Raw genomic sequence first — 17,541 nt, 5'->3', positions numbered from 1 at the left:
AGAACATCCAAAAAAATATATATAGTGGATTAATCTGTAGGATATGTGTAATCAACGTCCATAGTGGAAGATAGAGGCCGGACGGGTGAAAAGTCAATTAGAGTGTCCATCACTTCCTTAGCCACACGCGCACCAGTGTAAGAGTATGCAGTCAGCGGATCCAATGAAATTGCATTGCACGAAACAGCATGCATAACACTATTCATAATTGGCCACACGGTGTAACTTGACATTGTCCACTGAGATGCATCTGTTGTCTTCGCGACCTGGTTAAGGTGGTAAAATGACTGTATGAGTTCCCTTCAATCCAAGCCCTGCACAATAAGAGGGACCAAATTATAACACAGTAGAATGATTATCTACGTCAAAAGTTGCTGCAGCCGCCGCAATGTCTAGACAATCAAGGTGTGGCACAAACATTTTAATTAGATCAAAGGGGACTTGGTTCCTAGATACGGGTGCGTGTGTTAAAGAGAAAAGCCATATGGTGAGTGCGGGTGTGAGGGAGGGAGGAGCGAGAAGGGATCCAGAGAAAAGTGGTGGTGAGGTGCGTGCAGTGATGGATGAAATTACCTAGGGGTTTCCACTGGTGGGTTATTTATTTTTGTGGTACCCCTGGTAGGCTAAAAAACCAAAGGGTTAGTGAGTCACAATAAGGCTTTTTGTGCCAGTGTAACTAAACACAATGTCGACATGTTTCACGCTATGTAAGTCCTAGTGATCAGTAGTGTTTCTTCAGGGCCTAAATGGAGAGTGTGAATGTAAGTGCACGTCAGAAAGAAAAAGGGTTCCGTGGTGGTAACCCCGTCGATGTGTGTGGTCGCTCGTGGTAGACCCCAGGGTGAGGTACCTAGAATGGTCAATTATCTCTGTAAGTAGATGTGTCCACGCGATGCCTTGAAGGGGATGAAAAATTGAGGAAGGAAAAAATGAGAGAACACTCGAGCGTCAGGCCTGGCGATGCTTCAGACATGTTAACTGGATCGCATACCTGACAGAGTGACCAGACCATAAAATGGAACATATACAAGTGAACCATAATTCAGCGGCGGTCCAGGTCACAGACCGTCATGTGCATGGATAAAGAAATGACAGACGTGCCCAAGAACCGCTGTCCAAGCATGCTTTCCTGCTGCTCATTAGCCAATACCCCTTCGCGGTTGGATGCGCAGATCGGTTAGGATCGCAGAACACCATGCGCACACAGGATGGCCACTGTGGATGCCAATTTGTGGTGCAGCACAGGCGCAGTTGGAGACTGCGCCAGCAATTCCAGTATACACCCCCTCACTGCCCCGGTGGTAAAGACGACTTATTAAGAGTCAGAAAACTTGAACATTTTTTTAAAAGAATGCCCCTTGCATAAAGGGCATATGGCTACTTTCCCTCTTAAAACACGTAGGGAAGTATCCTTAGGCTTAGCTGCGCTGGGTATGCCTGCATCATAGTGACTAGAAATTAAATTAAAAAGACCACGCAGGCAAGATTAACATTCAGGAAGACCCCAGCAATACGGGGTTGGGAGCGTCTCGGTATTGCAGCATGTACCAGGGCCGCCTTGACCGACCAACATGTTACTCACGGTTGTGATGGGTGCTTGCTCCGATGCACCTACCCTCGCCAGCGGCTGCCTGTATGTGGAGGAGTTCAGGGGCCTCCGTATGCCATAATTAGGAGGCTGAAATCAGAGCCGGAGGAGTCTCCTGCTTCTGGTCGTGTTCTGCATAGTCGTGTGTCCGCGTCAAGTGCGCATGCGTCGGAGTCAGTGTCTCAGGAATACTCAACGCATGCGCAATGGGTCTGCTAATGTTTGCAGTGGTAGTAGCCCTTAGTGCCCCGAGGGGAAAGGTGTCCACCAGTCATACGGACGCAGAGCGGCCTGTGGTGCCCCTGGTGGGAGATCAAAGGGAAATCAATAATACAGTTATGATCGCGGGTTATCTAGTAAAGAAATGTCAGACGTGGTGCAGTGGGGTACCGCGGAAAGTTGCTGCTTTTAATGTGGATTAATATACATGAGTGGCCCTACGTGAGCAGTATAAGAGTTCAAACCAGGATGATAACTCACAGACTGCCACTGGCTCTCAAGGGCGGGGAAAGAGAAAGACTGGCTTCCCAGTAAAATACACGCTCATGTCACGTATTCTGAAAAGGAAAAGGACTATTATTAAGCCTCAGTCTACAGTTCCACCCAGGGTATTTCATTGTTCAGTCCATGGATCTGTGTTTGGAGGCGGAACACCCACCGCTGTTCCTGACGTAGGAGTGCCTGTGGGTCCCAGCAGGGTCTTGCTTCGAGGACAGTCCAAGCCAATTCTTCACACTTGTGATTGTACTCAAGATAGTGGTTAGTAAGTTTGGCCGCTGCCCTTCCACATCTTATGGTGCTCTTGTGCTCGCTGATGCGAGTCCTCCCTGGGCATGATGTCATGCCCTCATATCTGAACCCACATGGGCATGTGATGAGATATGCACAGTTTTTGGTATTACAATTGGTATGGCCCCATTATTCCCATGTGAAATGGCCTAGATGAAGAGTTTGTTTGCATAGTAGTTGGGCAGGCATGACAATTACCGCAAGGTTAGTGACCAGACACTGGGGGCAGGTTTCAAAGTGTGGTGTCTCGAATGGTCCTCCCACTGTCATGAGGGCGTTTGTGGACCAGTGTATCCCTGAGGTTAGACGTCCTTTTGAAAGCAAAGCGTGGTTGAGCCAATTCCAGTGTATCGCTATTCTGTGTTTGATGATGTTTTTCACTCTGTTGGACAGGGGTGTGAAGGTGGTCACATAAGTTACAGCTTTATTGGATTCTCTCTGGTGTCTACGAGGGATTGTCTGTTATTATTTTTGACACGTTTCTGTGCGTTCTCTACCACCTTGGCTGGGTAGTGTCTGTCCAGAAGGTTCTCTCCAGGTTGTCAGCCTCTGCTTCATAATCTCTGCTGGTGGAGCAGTTGCGTCGTATCCTCAAAAGCTGGCCATGCAGGAGATTCTCACGTAAGGCCTTTGGGTGGTAGCTCCGGAAATCCAGCAGGCTGTTGCAGGCAGTGTTCTTGTGCAGAGTAGTCTTGAGTGTGCCCTCTTTAAGGATGATTCTGAGGTCCAAGAAAGGAATGGTGGACTCGTTTATGGTACATGTGAACCGAAGGTGTTGGTTGAGCCCGTTGATCCACTCTAGAAAACTGTCACATGTGGTCCATGGTCCCTTCCACAGGATCAGCACACCATCTATGTACCTTTTCCATGTTATAAGGTTCTCTTCATATGGGTTGTCGTCGGATATGTTCCTAGCCTCGAAAAATGACCTGTAAAGCCCTACCATCTCGGCGCAAAAATGCAGCCCATGCTGGTCCCCTGTACCTGGTGATAGATTGATGTTTTTTACATGAGGAGTGGTGTGGCTCACTGGTTAGGTGGAGTTGTGTGGCTCACTGGTTAGAGGCGGCAGACCCGGAAGCAGAGGACGGCCCAGGACCAGGGTTCAATTCCCGACGCAGCAGGGTCGTGGACCAGGGTCAGCAGACTCGATAATTCTCGCCTCGGTGCCTACTCTAACCAGGGATCACACTCGGCAACTCTGGGCATTAGCTTGCCCTATCTCCACAACAGCCCCCCACATACGCCGGGGATGCCTGGTTTCACCTTGGAGATATTTTGGTGTGAATAACAAGGACCCCCTGTTTGAGCAACTGGATATGTCTTACAGGGAAAATTAGACTATGTAAAAAGAGGCACCAAATATAATATCATCAGGGAGAAAACGACAATTATAAAGCACAACAATCAATTAAAAAGTACAAAATTTTGTTTATTATTAAGTATATATACTCGGGATAAAAACATAAAATTTCTGACACATAATAAAATGAGACATATGACCTATTCTAAGCAATCAATGCAATGCAAAAGTAAAAATGACATTCTTAATTCATTCTTAATTCATAGAGCAGTGGCGGACAATTGTAGTCCTCTTCTCGACGCGCGTTTCGGCGTTTTCACAGGAACGCCTTCTTCAGGAGCCACATACACAATCTGAAAAACATACACAGCAATTCAAATTCTTACTTAGGAGAGTTATATTCGCCTGTCATCGATACCTCCATACAAGTACATACAAACATATAATAAAAACTGCTTTACAAATCGAAAACTCCCTACTTGTGTGGCCCAACTATAAAGCTACACAAGGTACAAACTATGCAATGTTATATTTGAGCAGTGGTGTAGTTTACACATAAGTGGGCCTTATACGATAGTTGGACCCTTACCCCCATTGCATGTATGACTCAAGAAGCTTGATAAATTAGAGTCATATTGTTAATGGTGACCGATAGGGAAATTTTTCCTCGTATGTACGGGTGTATTCTCCTAACTAAACAGGGATCTGTAAATTTTCTAAACCTAATTCTCTTCATTTTTACAATTGATCCGAGAGAGAAAAAAGGAGTGGTTTTAATAAATCCATCTCATGAAACCAGATATTAGTGTCAATGAACAGTTTTTGCCAAATGCGATGGGACACACACCTAATGAAATGGTTGTCATAAGTTCAATTTTATGGTGTAGTTTAATCGATACATTAGCTGTTTCTATATGCTTATATTCATCAGATGCTGTGGCTGTCTAATAAATTACATGCGCCATTTCCTTACCAAAAAGCTGAATGTTCTGTATGATTCCAACTAATACAAGGAGCATAGGACGGAGACCTGTCCTCAATGGAAGTGGTTGAAAGGGCTCGGATTCTTGTACTTGCAACCAACCATTAAGCCGAATTACTAAACAATAAAGTGATATGTAACATTTTCAGCTCCCTACTTGTGAACTCAAATTCATCCTCATTACGGCAATATTATGTCAGATTATGAATGTATCAGTTCTTACCTAAATTTAAATTGGTCGATACATCTAGTTCAGTACTTGTTAAATCTCCAATCGATCCTCGTACTATAGGTCACAAAAACATGGACAAAGACCGGATTATTTATTCGAGTGTCGAGTGGATGGAACCGCTAAGACATTAAGAACAATGCCGCGACTCTTACCTAATATGATGGTTGTTGGTATCGAAACGGGACAGCCGCTGTTAGTATAGCGCTCGTTTCTGTGGATGGTTTGTTATAAACTGCGGGCGTAAAAGTAAAAAGATCTACATTTACTTTTGTGCTAGATAGTACTAACAATGGAGGCGTTTCGCAGGGTGGTTCAAACACCGAAAAACATCAGTTGGACAGAGAGCGTATAGGAGCTGTCTCCATATTCAAAATAGGTTCTAATGTTTTGACGTATAGGTGGCGAACTTACATGAATAGTATTCGATTGAATCAGTAATGTTCGGATGACCAGGGACCGCAGTTGATATATCTGCTCCCTTAGCGTTGTCTTACAATACTAGGGGGCAAAGGAAAGATACAATTGAGCATTACTACAGGGAGCCAAAATTCAATGAATAGAATACGTTAATATTTAAACGGTTTAACAGAGGGAGGGGGTGCTGTTCGCTTACCGATAATTAGAACGAATTCTGCGTGAACATCAACCTGCGGGCGTCACGATCGATGAATCTAGTGGCGTCCTGCAGCCGTTGGAAAGGGTGATCAACTTGCTTGTGTAACTCCCTTCTTTTAAACGGACATGACCTAATCACCTGTATAAGGCGATTGGTTGCCCAAAGTGACCACGTTAAGGGGGAGTGGTCCCAAAATAAAGGATACAAATGAAGGACTTCAATAGTGCGTGTAACCAGGTTGATAGCACTAAATATTAAAAACGGACTGCACGTCGCGAGTAACAATGTTGCATTTTGTCACTTACGCGTAGAAATAGAGTCATTTGTTTGACAAGGTAGGGAATATATATAAAAAACTGAGAATCACTGACCATGATGAAAATAAAAGAACCTATTTACGCGTTGGGTTGGGCGCGATTACCTATAGCTTAATAATTATCCGCAATGCTATTTCCTATGCAATAATTGCAACGCTCCTTCCAACGTATTAGAAGGTATTCTTAGGTATTCCAAAAAATGTATCATAATGATTTGTGGGCCAGAGTCATGCCTTATTGTCATCAAAAGGATATTATAAACTACAATGGATTATGCCACCGAATCATAGATCTATGACAGTACTACCAGTATGGCCGCACTACCTTTAAAGACAGATGGCGTTTTCCCAAGGGATTTCGTTGTTTAATCCCTTTCTATGGGTGTCAAGAATAAAAATCCAAAAAACTTCTCGTTTTTTTCTTATGGCGCATCCTCCTTTGCTGTCTGGGGTCATGATTTTTTCTAGGGTGCGCCAGTGTATGTCTTCTGGTTTATGATTTAAATCCAGAAAATGCTTCACTAGTGGTGCGTTCAGTTTTTGGGTTTTGATGGCTGATCTATGTTCAGTGAGGCGCGTCTGGATAGACCTGCACGTCTCACCAACATAGCCCATACCACACGGGCAACTAATGAAATAAACCACATTAGTGGTTTTGCAATTCCATAGATCATGTGCCTTAAATGTAGCGCCATTATGGGTGAACGTCTCGCCACCCAAAATGTTTTTACAAGATTTACAGGAGGAGCATGGAACTGTGCCCCGTACCGGTAAATTAGTTAATAATCATCTTTGTGTTTGATCATCATTCTGTTGTTTAAAATTAAATTTTGAGTGAACTATTTTGTCTTTCAAGTTCCTGTTTCTCCTGTGCGCAAACAAGGGTTTAGTCAGAGTGGAAGTCGAGGAAGGATTACAATTCAAGATGTGCCAATTGGCATTAATGACTTGTCTGATCCGTTCGTTCATGGTCGAATGGGTGGTTACACACACAATTCGATCATTCTCCTTTTTCTCTTTAGGGATGAGTAACGCGTCACGGTCAAAGAATCTAGCACGTTTGTATGAATTCCTTATTAATCTATGCGGGTATCCGCGTTCACAGAATTTCGTGCGCATGATTGCTGCTTGTTTGTCATAGTCTTGCAAATTTGTGCAGTTCCTGCGGACCCTAAGGAATTGTGAGAACGGGATGCTCTCTCTTTGGCATTTTGGGTGGAAGCTGCTAAAATGTAATAGGGTGTTTCGTGCTGTTTTCTTCACGAATAGGTCCACCTCTAATTTATCGACGTTAACTCTAATGAGAAGGTCCAAAAATTCCACTTGGTTCTCATTGTAATGTGCAGTGAATTTCAGATTGCTATCTGTTAAATTAATCCACTCCAAGAACTCCAGGAGAGTATCTTTCCCATTGATCCAGATAAAAAAGATGTCATCGATGTATCTGGACCAATGGGAAATGGACTCAAAAAAGGGCGCTACTTCGTTGTATATGAAACGTTCTTCAAACCTCGACATGTATATATTCGCTACTGATGGGGCAACTGAGGCACCCATACTAACGCCTCTCAGCTGGCGGTAGATATTCTCACCGAATTCAAAAAAATTGTCTGTTAAAACTATGAAAAGACAATCTATTAGGAATTTTTTGGGGCATGCGATATTATGTTTCTCTATGAACCAGTCTGTAGCCCTAATGGCTTCATCAATGGGGATATTGCTGTAGAGGGATTCTATGTCAAGAGTTACAAGAATATCCCTCCCTGGGATGATGTTCAGATTTTCAACTGTGTTAATCATGTGACAGGCATCCTTAACGTAAGATTTAATTTTTGGAATGTGGGGTCGTAAGAAATGATCTACAAATTTAGATAGGGGTTCTGTAGGGGTACCTATGGTGGACACTATTGGTCTGTATGGGGGATTTGTTGAGTCACCTTGGAGATACTCAGCAGGGACCATCTCACAGGGAAAGCCAGGACGGGTGTCCCAGCGGTCTACAGCGCTGAGATACCCCATGGCGGGGTGATACATGCGCTTTACAAGACACTATTACATTACATTACATTACATGAGGAAGTTGTTTTAGAGGGCTAGGGTGATGAGGTCCAAAATGAAGTCTGCTGGGGTGTCTGATTGTAGATCTGTGTCCTTGAGGAGTTGTCCTACCATTTCAATGGTGGCATCCTGGGGAATGTTCGTGTAAAGTGCCTCCACGTCCAGGGTGAGCAGAAGGTAAATGGTTTTGATGTTAACCTCATTGATTGTCTCTATGAGATTGAGTACGTCTTGTGTGTCCTTCAGGTACGCTGAAGTTGCCTGTACCAACGGGTGCAGAAAATGGTCACTGAACTGGCTGAGGGGTTCCAGGAGTGAGCTGATCCCGGAGACAATGGGTCATCCAGGAGGAGGGAGGAATCCTTTGTCTATCTTCGGGAGGACGTAGAAGTATGGCATTTTGGGGTTGTCATTAACTAAGAAGGATGCTTCGTGCGAAGAGATCCACCCTTCTATGTTAGCTTCATTCACCATAATACGGATCTGTTTCGATAGTCGTTCCGTTGGGTCATCACTCATTTTCATGTAGGATCTGGTGTTGCTGAGTTGTCTGGCACTTGACGCTGACATATGACTATGCAGAACACCACCGGAAGCAGGAGACTCCTCCAGCTCTGATTTCAGCCTCCTATTTATGGCAGACGGAGGCCCCTGAACTCCTCCACATACAGGCAGCTGATGACGAGGGTAAGTGCATAGGAGCGAGCACCCATCACAACTGTGAGTAACCTGTTGGTGGTTCAAGGCTGCCCCTGGTTAACACCGCAATCCCGTGACGCTCACAACCCCGTATTGCTGGGGTCTTCCTGAATGTTAATCTTGCCTGCATTGTCTTTTTAATTTAATTTCCAGTCACTATGATGCAGGCATAACCAGCGCAGCTAAGCCTAAGGATACTTCCCTCTGTGTATCAAGAGGGTAAGCAGCAATACGCCCTTTATGCACGGGCATTCTTTAAAAAAATATTCAAGTATTCTGACTCACGATAAGTCGTCTTTACCACCGGGGCAGTAGGTGGGTGTATACTGGAATTGCTGGCGCAGCCTCCAGCCGTGCCTGTGCTGCACCACATTTTGGCATCCACAGTGGCCATCCTGCTTGGGGGCAGGGGGTGCGCATGGTGTTCTGCGCCCCTAACTGATCTGCACCTCCAACCACAAAGAGGTATTGGCTAATGAGCAGCAGGGAAGCATGCTTGGACAGCGGTTCTAGGGCACATCTGTCATTTCTTTAGCCATGCACATGGCGGTCTGTGACCTGGTCCGCAGCTGAATTATGGTTTTCTGTCTATTTGTAGTTTTTAATTACAACTACACTTGTATATGTTCCATTTTATGGTCTGGTCACTCTGTCAGGTATGCGATCCAGTTAACATGTCCGTAGCATCGCCAGGCCAACAGGCAACTGACGCTTGAGTGTTCTCTCTTCTTTTTTCCTTCCTTGATTTTTCATCCCCTTGGCATCGCGTGGACACATCTACTTAGAGATAATTGACGATTCTAGATACTTCTCCTTAGGGTCTACCACAAGCGACCTCACACATCGACAGGGTTACCACCACGGAACCCTTTTTCTTTCTGACGTGCACTCACACCCACACTCTCCTTTTAGGTCCTGAAGAAACGCTACTGATCACTAGGACTTGCATAGCGTGAAACATGTTGACCTTGTGTTTAGTTACACTGGCACATTAAGCCCTATTGTGACTCACTAACCCTTTGGTTTTTTAGCCTACCAGGGGTACAACAAAAATAAAAAACCCACCAGTGGAAACCCCTAGGTAATTGTATCCATCCCTGCACACACCTCACCACCACTTTTCTCAGGATCCCTTCTCGCTCCCCACACCTGCACTCACCAAACAGCTTTTCTCTTTAAAAGATCTCCCTGAAAGAGACCCTTCGGGGGCCCGTCAGGCATTGGAGCGGAGGCCCGACGAGGAGCTAAAAAAGCCCGATAATGAAGCATGATTTCCTTCCGGGTGTGTGAGGGCGACTATGAGGCAAGACTTGGCCCTCCCCTTCGGGATTGGATCCTTGATACTGGGGATGAACCTCTGCCTCTGTCCCTTCTTTCATCCGCTTTTTTCTACTTCTCCTCTATTCTGGTCTTTACTGCCTCTTTCAGATCGGGTGACACACACGCACCCGTAACTAGAAACAGTGTCACCTTTGATCTAACTAACATTTGAGGAGCACGGACACTGGACCACAACGAGCTCCCGGTCCCCCCCTTCCTTTGTTGACACAAACATTTTAATGCTAAAGAGCATTTCATATGGGGTCCGCCCATTCAAAGATCTTCTCAGGAGATTATTAAGTGCATGTTGAACCCCATACAAGTGGGCAAGCCGGTTCCTGCCAGTACCTAAGACTAGCTGTCAAGGTTTGCTATAAGTGGGGGCCTTCTGAAGGAGCTCTGCCGGCCGGACACATTATCCTGTATAATCCTTTGTAAAACGGCGAGACAGCTACTCCTGTCTTGCAGCGTTTTAATGAGCACAAGACAAGGAATACGCCCTTACCTTTTTTGGGCTGCATGGTGAAAGGGAAAGGTGGCTACATACATCGAGAAGCGGGGCAACGGACCGGGGCGGTGGCCATTGCTGTGCGACCTTCCTTTCTTTGAGTGGTGCTGGCAGACTACTGCAGAGTTTGTCGCGGTCGGCACCCCGGGTGGCAATACCTCCACCTCTCACCCGGCGACGCGAGGAGAGGACATAAGGCAGATCGGCTTGGTTGCGCAGATTACGGAAGCGCGCCGCTGACTTCTGCCGTAGCCCAGAGTACTACGTGGCCAAACGGGAGGCTGCCGATGCCCCTTTCTGCTGTTGCTATCGGCATAGGCCTGTAGAGAACCAAATTAGGGGCTAATCGTTGCAGAAGACCTGCCCACTGTCGGGAGCTGCGGAGAGGCTCGCGACCCAAGCTGATACAAGACATGCAGAGAAATGCACTGCCAACTCCTGCCGTAGCTCAAAGGACTTGGCGGCCTAATGAGGGGCTGCTGAGGTCACTACCTGCTTCTACCATTGGCTGGTACATGTGGTGAACCAGATTGGGGGCCAGTCAGTGCGGAGGCCATGCTCACAATTTTGAGCTGTGGAGGGGCTCACGACCCAAGCTGCTACAAGTTGTGCAGAGACCTACAGAGAAGCTGGAGAGTGCTGCTATTACATAATCCCGTTAGGATCCGAGGCCCGTCTTTGCTGTGCAGGCTGCTTCTGTGACATCCAGAAGCCTGGCCATGTGGACACGTGAGTAGGCCTGTGGGCCCTGTTTCCTATCTCTGGGTGCTGGGTTGCGAGGGCTCTGTGCCAGTCGCCGTCAGGTGACCACTGGGTGCTACAGGCTGTGCGCTTGCCTGGGGCCAGGTGTGGGCTGATAGCCCCTTGTGGCATGATGTCCCAGGGCCCTAAGCGGGTGCAGTAGGTGTGTCGGTTTGGGATGGGGTGTGGTGTGGTGCTGTTTTCCTGTCGCCTCTGGGGTTGCTGCGCTCCGTCCTTCCCCTCGCTCATACTACTCTTGCAACCGTGTTTTGGCCCCTTGCGTGCTGTTTGACCAGGCAATTGGCTCGGTGCTAGCAGACACGGTGTGACGTTGGTCACCTGCTCCTGTGGATATCATCTTCAGCACCAATAGTTCTACAGTACCTTCGAGTGAGTCAGCTCAACTGGCCTCACAGCTGCATACGCTCTTCATCATGTGGAAAAATGACGCCAAACAGTCTAAACTGCCCTTCGAGAAGAAGCACATGACCCGCATCAGGGAAGCAAGCTCTGAGCCTGAAGGGGAACCTTCCCAAACCGGAGACAAGCAAGATGAAGACCTGCATGCCATCATGCTGGAGGTCTGCTCCAACCTCAGGTCTATGGACACTAAACTCAACAATCTGACTGCAGGACTTGACACGGTAAAGCGCCAAGTGATCACTCATGATCCCCGTTTGATTTCCCTGGAGAACTGCGCAGAAGAAGCCCACGAGTTTCAAGTCGAATCCAAGGAGCACCTCCTAAATATGGGACGGGTTCTCACACTAATAAAGACAAAAAATGAAGACTTGGAAGCGCGTCCTCGGCGCAACAACCTGCGCATCGCCGGGATTCCGGAAACCACAGCTATTCCCAAAATGGAGCCCTTCGTCAACACTTTGTGAACTCTTTCCAACAGTCCTCTCTGCAGTCTTTGTGGTTGAACGCGCGCACCGCTCGCTTGGTCCTAAGCCGCCCCTGGGTGGTACACCTCGACCCATCATAGCGTGCCCACTAAACTACTGCAACAGAGACTCAATCTTAGAAGCAGCCAGAGAGCACAGCCCAACAACTCACCAATGCAATAACATATCTCTTTTTCTGCACTTTACTCCTACAATTTAAGTCGCATGTAAAGAATTCCTGCCAGCAATACGCCTTCTTCAATGCGCTGAAATATCCTATGCTATGCTCTGTCCAGTGAAGCTGAAGATATCCCACGACGGCCAAGCACACTTCTTCACTGATGCTAAATCAGCACTTAAATTTGCCAAGCATATCTGTCTGTGACGGTCCTCCCACAGATTACCCCTCAACGCAGAGTCAAGAAATAGACTCAGCGACAATGATTGAACATGTGAACAGGCTTGTAGGACAAATTCTGTTATGCCCTTAGTCCACTTCCATCGTTGTTGTATCTTTTTCTGCTCTTGTAGCCTATGCCCCACCATGAGTAGGGTTACAGTTCTTGGTTTGCGCTTTATCACTGGTCTCCAGTGCTGATTTGTACGTCCGACCACACTGCTTCCAATGCAGGGCAGTATGTCGGCTACCCATGCCCCCACAGGGAGATCTTCCAAGGTTTATTTTGCCTTCTCTAGCATTGGGTATGTTTAAGGGGGTGGAGATAGTGGGTTCTTAACCTTTTTGGGCGGTTGTAGTGGGAAAGGGGAGGTGTTCGGTTTTAAGCATACACAGTTGGATGTTTGCAGGTATGAATAGGTCACTTACTTAGCTCGCTCCTACGAGCATCACAAGACACAGCTTCTATTACTCATGGCAACAAATAGGTTTGCTGGGCTGTGCTATCCTTCTTTTTATTAACAGACCACTCATCACATACGTGTGGTCTCCTTGCTGCGCTACACCCCGCATCGGATTACCTAAATATCATTCCTAACCTGGAGCATACGTTGTCTGAAAAATCACAGAAGGCGAGACTTGCGCATGCTTACTTGGCACAAAATGGACATCTGTTTCCTCCAAGATACATATCTCATGCACACAGCGGATCCTAAGTTACAAAATAGGTATTGGGGGGAGGTACACTCTGCCACGTACTCCAATTACGCCCGAGGCAATGTGAGCTGGAACACAATTCTATCATGTGTGGACCCTGAGGGTCGCTATGTACTGCTGAAAGGCACTTTACCACAACACCGCTGACCCTAGCGGCCATCTATGGCCCCAACATTGATGACCCTGCCTTCTTTGAAACCATTTGGTCCAAGCTCACTCGATGCGGAGACGATGCAATAATTTGGGGAGGAGACTTTAATGCAGTAATGCAAGACTCAATGGACCGCGCAGGCACCTCTAGGCAACTACACCCCAAAACGGCCGAAGTACTCAACACCATAACTCTGGATCATGGCCTCATAGACATTTGGCTCCTATGGAACCTAAACACCTGCGAGGGCACATGTATTTCTTCCTGTCACAATGCCTGGCAGGTCACTCAGAATGTAGCCTCTTGGACCACTAGCATCAAACATATGCCAGGCACTCTGTCTGATCATTCCCTGGTCCAGGTAAACCGGACCATACCTTTAACTAAGCCACAAGCTTTCAGTTGGTGTTTGCCATCACATGCACTGTGTGACACCGTATTTCGTGAGGAGGTCTGTGAGGAAATCCAGCAATATTTTGCTTCAAACTTTAAATCCGTTGATTCCTTGCTACACTTTGGGAAGCCTTCAAAACTGTTATATGAGGGTCTGCATTTCCAAGCAATCTGGGGTGTTGAAATACATTCGCTCCACCCTGGAACGTATATAGAGAGACATATGACGTGATTTCTCCAAACAGGGTAAAATACAACCTCACTACTATTTGCAGTAAAATCTCAGGGTATGATGACGAAGCATTCCGTGAGACAAATTTCTTGGGCAGAAATGCCAAAGCCCACAGGTACGGAGAGAGGGATCGCCTATTCACTTAAACAACATCACACTTCCGCTTACATTACTGAGCTCTTGGAGGACGACTCCGGCTCTGCCCGGGGGGGACAGTCTGCCACCCTGGACAGAATGAGAGATTCTACAAATCTCTCTACACAGCGACCCAGACCTGCCCTCACGCGGAGTTGCAGACCTACCAAGACTCCCATCGAGTTGATCTGGTTAAGCAACGCCCATCGTGAATATTTAGACGTATCATTCACCAAAGAGGACATTGCCCAGGTTATTAACAGCCTACCTGGATACAAAGGACCTGGCCTAAATGGCCTACCAGCTTCCTTCTATAAAAAAAACTATGCTACTGGGGTGGCGTGGCTAACAGCCGGGCAAGATGGCTGCGTAGTCAAGGAGCTCCGAGGACGGCGTAGTCCTTAACATCAATCCGACCAGAAATCCACTACAGTACAGCGCTCAAGGGGCCTGCACTGAGGTCCGGGATCGGGTGACACCGATCAGTGTACACATGTGACAAATCCGTCCTCCAGGACAGACTGGAATCATGTGGACCTGGATGCGGCCTAACGCCGGGGCTGAAGCCGGGGCCTAAATTAGTCCACAGGCCGGAGAGCGAGGCGAGGAGGCGGCGGAGCGTGGCAGGAGGAGACCCGATGGCGGGAGCTGCAATTTAAATCAGCGTGACGCGCTGTAGCTGCAACATCCCCAGGGGACCCAAAACTTAATTGTGGCGCTTTGCATGACACAGCGAGCAGCAACTACGCGGTGAGGCCCACAGAGTGCACAGCAGCCGGGGGCTCGAGTGGTGGCAGGCAGTGAGTGAGATCGGCCTGTGGGCAGTGGGGGAGCACATCCTCTGAGCAATACAGGACTTTGGGGGTGCGGGACGATACAGCGGCAGTCATGCTAAACAATTATTCACTTACTGCCGATTTCCCCCCCCCAACCTCCGCAAGAAGTGAGCGCTGGCACAGAGCGGAGCAGGGAGCCCATGCCTGACCCTAACAGCCCCTGTGCATAATTACGAAGTGATAGGAGAAGACAACGTGGGCTACAGGGCGAGAGCCACAGGCTCGAGAGCGAAAGTGAGGCCGAGCACAAACACAGACTCCAGAGAGCCGGGTGCCGGGCGGCAGTGGCGCACTAGCCCGTTACAACATCGCTCGGCTCATTGAGGCCTGTGGGGGACCCCCGGACTCGGCGACTGGCGGGGCACACCACCAGAGGTACAGGGAACGCCATGTCGTGCAAAGCATAACCTCCCACTGGTGAAGACACCATGTCGGACAGGGGCCCACGGAACCAGAGCACACAGGCAAAGCTGGATAAATATGCTTATGATAAAGGATTCCCGCCACTCCCTGAGGGGCGTGGCTCATCGGGCAAAGGGTCGGATGGAGATGGGGCGAAAAAGGTGACACTAGAGGACATTATGGCGGCCCTCTCAAGTGTACAGACCACAGTGGGGACTATCTCTACGGACGCCAGCTTACTCCGCGCAGATTTCCAGAAAATGGCGGACAGGGTTAAGGAGGTGGAGATTGTCACAAAATCCTTGGTGACGGATACAAATGAGTTGCAGATGGCCATGTCCCGACTTGAGGCCGAAAATAAACAACTGGCGGAGAAGCTCGACGGCCAGGAAGGACGCTCCTGGCGGAACAATGTACGCATTCTTGGTATTCCTGAAAGCGAAGGGACTCACGCAATGGACCTATATGTGGAGGAATTGGTGAAAACGAGACTGCAACCGAAGGGCCTATCAAGTTTTTTCTCGGTGGAACGAGCCCACAGGGTCCCAGGCGGAAGGCCAAAACCGGGAGCACCCCCTAGGCCGGTACTCGCCAGACTATTTAATTTTCGAGATAGGGATGCCATCCTACAAACAGCGAGAATCTCCCCATCAATTCGAATCCACAATTCGACAATTGCCTTCTTCCCGGATTACACAGTAGCAGTCTCCCGGCGTCGGCGAAGTTTCATGGAGGTGAAAAAAGCTCTGCGCGTGCAGGAAATTCCCTACTCTAGGATATTCCAAGCACGGCTTAAGGTGGTGGCGGAGGACAAGACGTGGTTCTTCGAAAAGCCAGAGGCGGCCTATGATTGGCTCGAAGGATGGCGGAGAGTGGAAAAGCAGCGTTGGGGGCATAAAAGCCAGAAGCGCCGGGAGTAAGAGAAAGACACCAGCAGCCAAGGTTCACAATGTCTAGATCCGGAACACTCGCCATGATCAGAAGTAGAAGAGGTCGTCCAAGAATGACTTTGCTACCTCGACTGTACCCAGGAGAGTGATCCCTTGCAATGTGCCGCGGTCGTGCCGCTCTTGGATACTGGGCTGAGGCAGGCCCTGGAGAGGAAAGAGGACTGATGCTTTCTTTGGACTCTACCCCTGTCAAGCAAGTACTATGGTTGGGTTTAGGAATAAGCACTTTGCTGAGTTGGGGTGGCGGGCGGTTTCAAGTCCGTTAAGCAGGGAGGCAGGGGGGGGGGGCGGTGGAGGGGGAGTTCGGAATTGTTTTAGTTTTGTTCTAGTTTCCAATGCAGTTGACAGTAAGGCAGAGAATCGAGCCGGAGGTAGACCCTTGAGTGTGTATGTCAGGCAGCAACTCCAGATATATGTACACCGCACGCATGGCAGGGGGCTCACAACCTGAAGACAGCACAGGACGCCAACGAGATGTCTCTAAAGCTAGTTACATGGAATGTCCGTGGACTGGGCGATAAGATAAAGAGGGGATTAGTACTGCAAGCACTGAAGCGCCAAGGCCCCACATTAGCATTACTGCAAGAGACACACCTCACGGGGACGGCATGCAAGGCATTGGATAGATGGGGATATAAAATGGCAGTACATTCCGAGTTTTCATCGGGATCTAGGGGGACGGAATGCTAGTGAAGAAGAACTCTCCCTTCATAGTGCTCCAAACTAAAACGGATGACATGGGGCGGTTTGCAGCACTACAGGGTCAATGGGAAGGCAAACTCGTCAATGTTGTGTCAGTATACATCCCACCGGCGCTACACGCGGTGGCACTCCCGGCGCTCAGTGAATTCCTCCTAGCCCTGCCGGAAGGTGAACTTATTGTGGGAGGGGACTTTAACGCTATAATAGATGCCACCGTAGATAAATACCTGCCCAGATCCCCATCGACTGGCACGTCTCGCCTCCAGGGCTTCACAGAGGCAATGGGCCTAATAGATGTCTGGAGACATGCACATCCCACGACACAGCACTACACATATCACTCAGTGGTGCATATTAGTCTGTCCAGGATAGACTACTTTCTGATGTAAAACACGACCCTACACAATGTTACAGAGGTAGACATCAGACCCAGGGGTATCTCGGATCACTCTCCAGTAATGCTGACGTTCTCCAACTGACGGAGGTCTCGCCGGAGGATATACCCTATCTATCCAGGGTACCTCCATATTCCCCAAATAAGAAAGGAACTACGTACGGCCACAAAATATTTCTTTAACGAAAATGTA

The sequence above is a fragment of the Lissotriton vulgaris genome, chromosome 2_1 (assembly GCF_964263255.1).
Source record: "Lissotriton vulgaris chromosome 2_1, aLisVul1.2, whole genome shotgun sequence".
Classification (NCBI taxonomy): Eukaryota; Metazoa; Chordata; class Amphibia; order Caudata; family Salamandridae; genus Lissotriton; species Lissotriton vulgaris.
Note: the sequence above shows the minus strand (reverse complement) of the source record.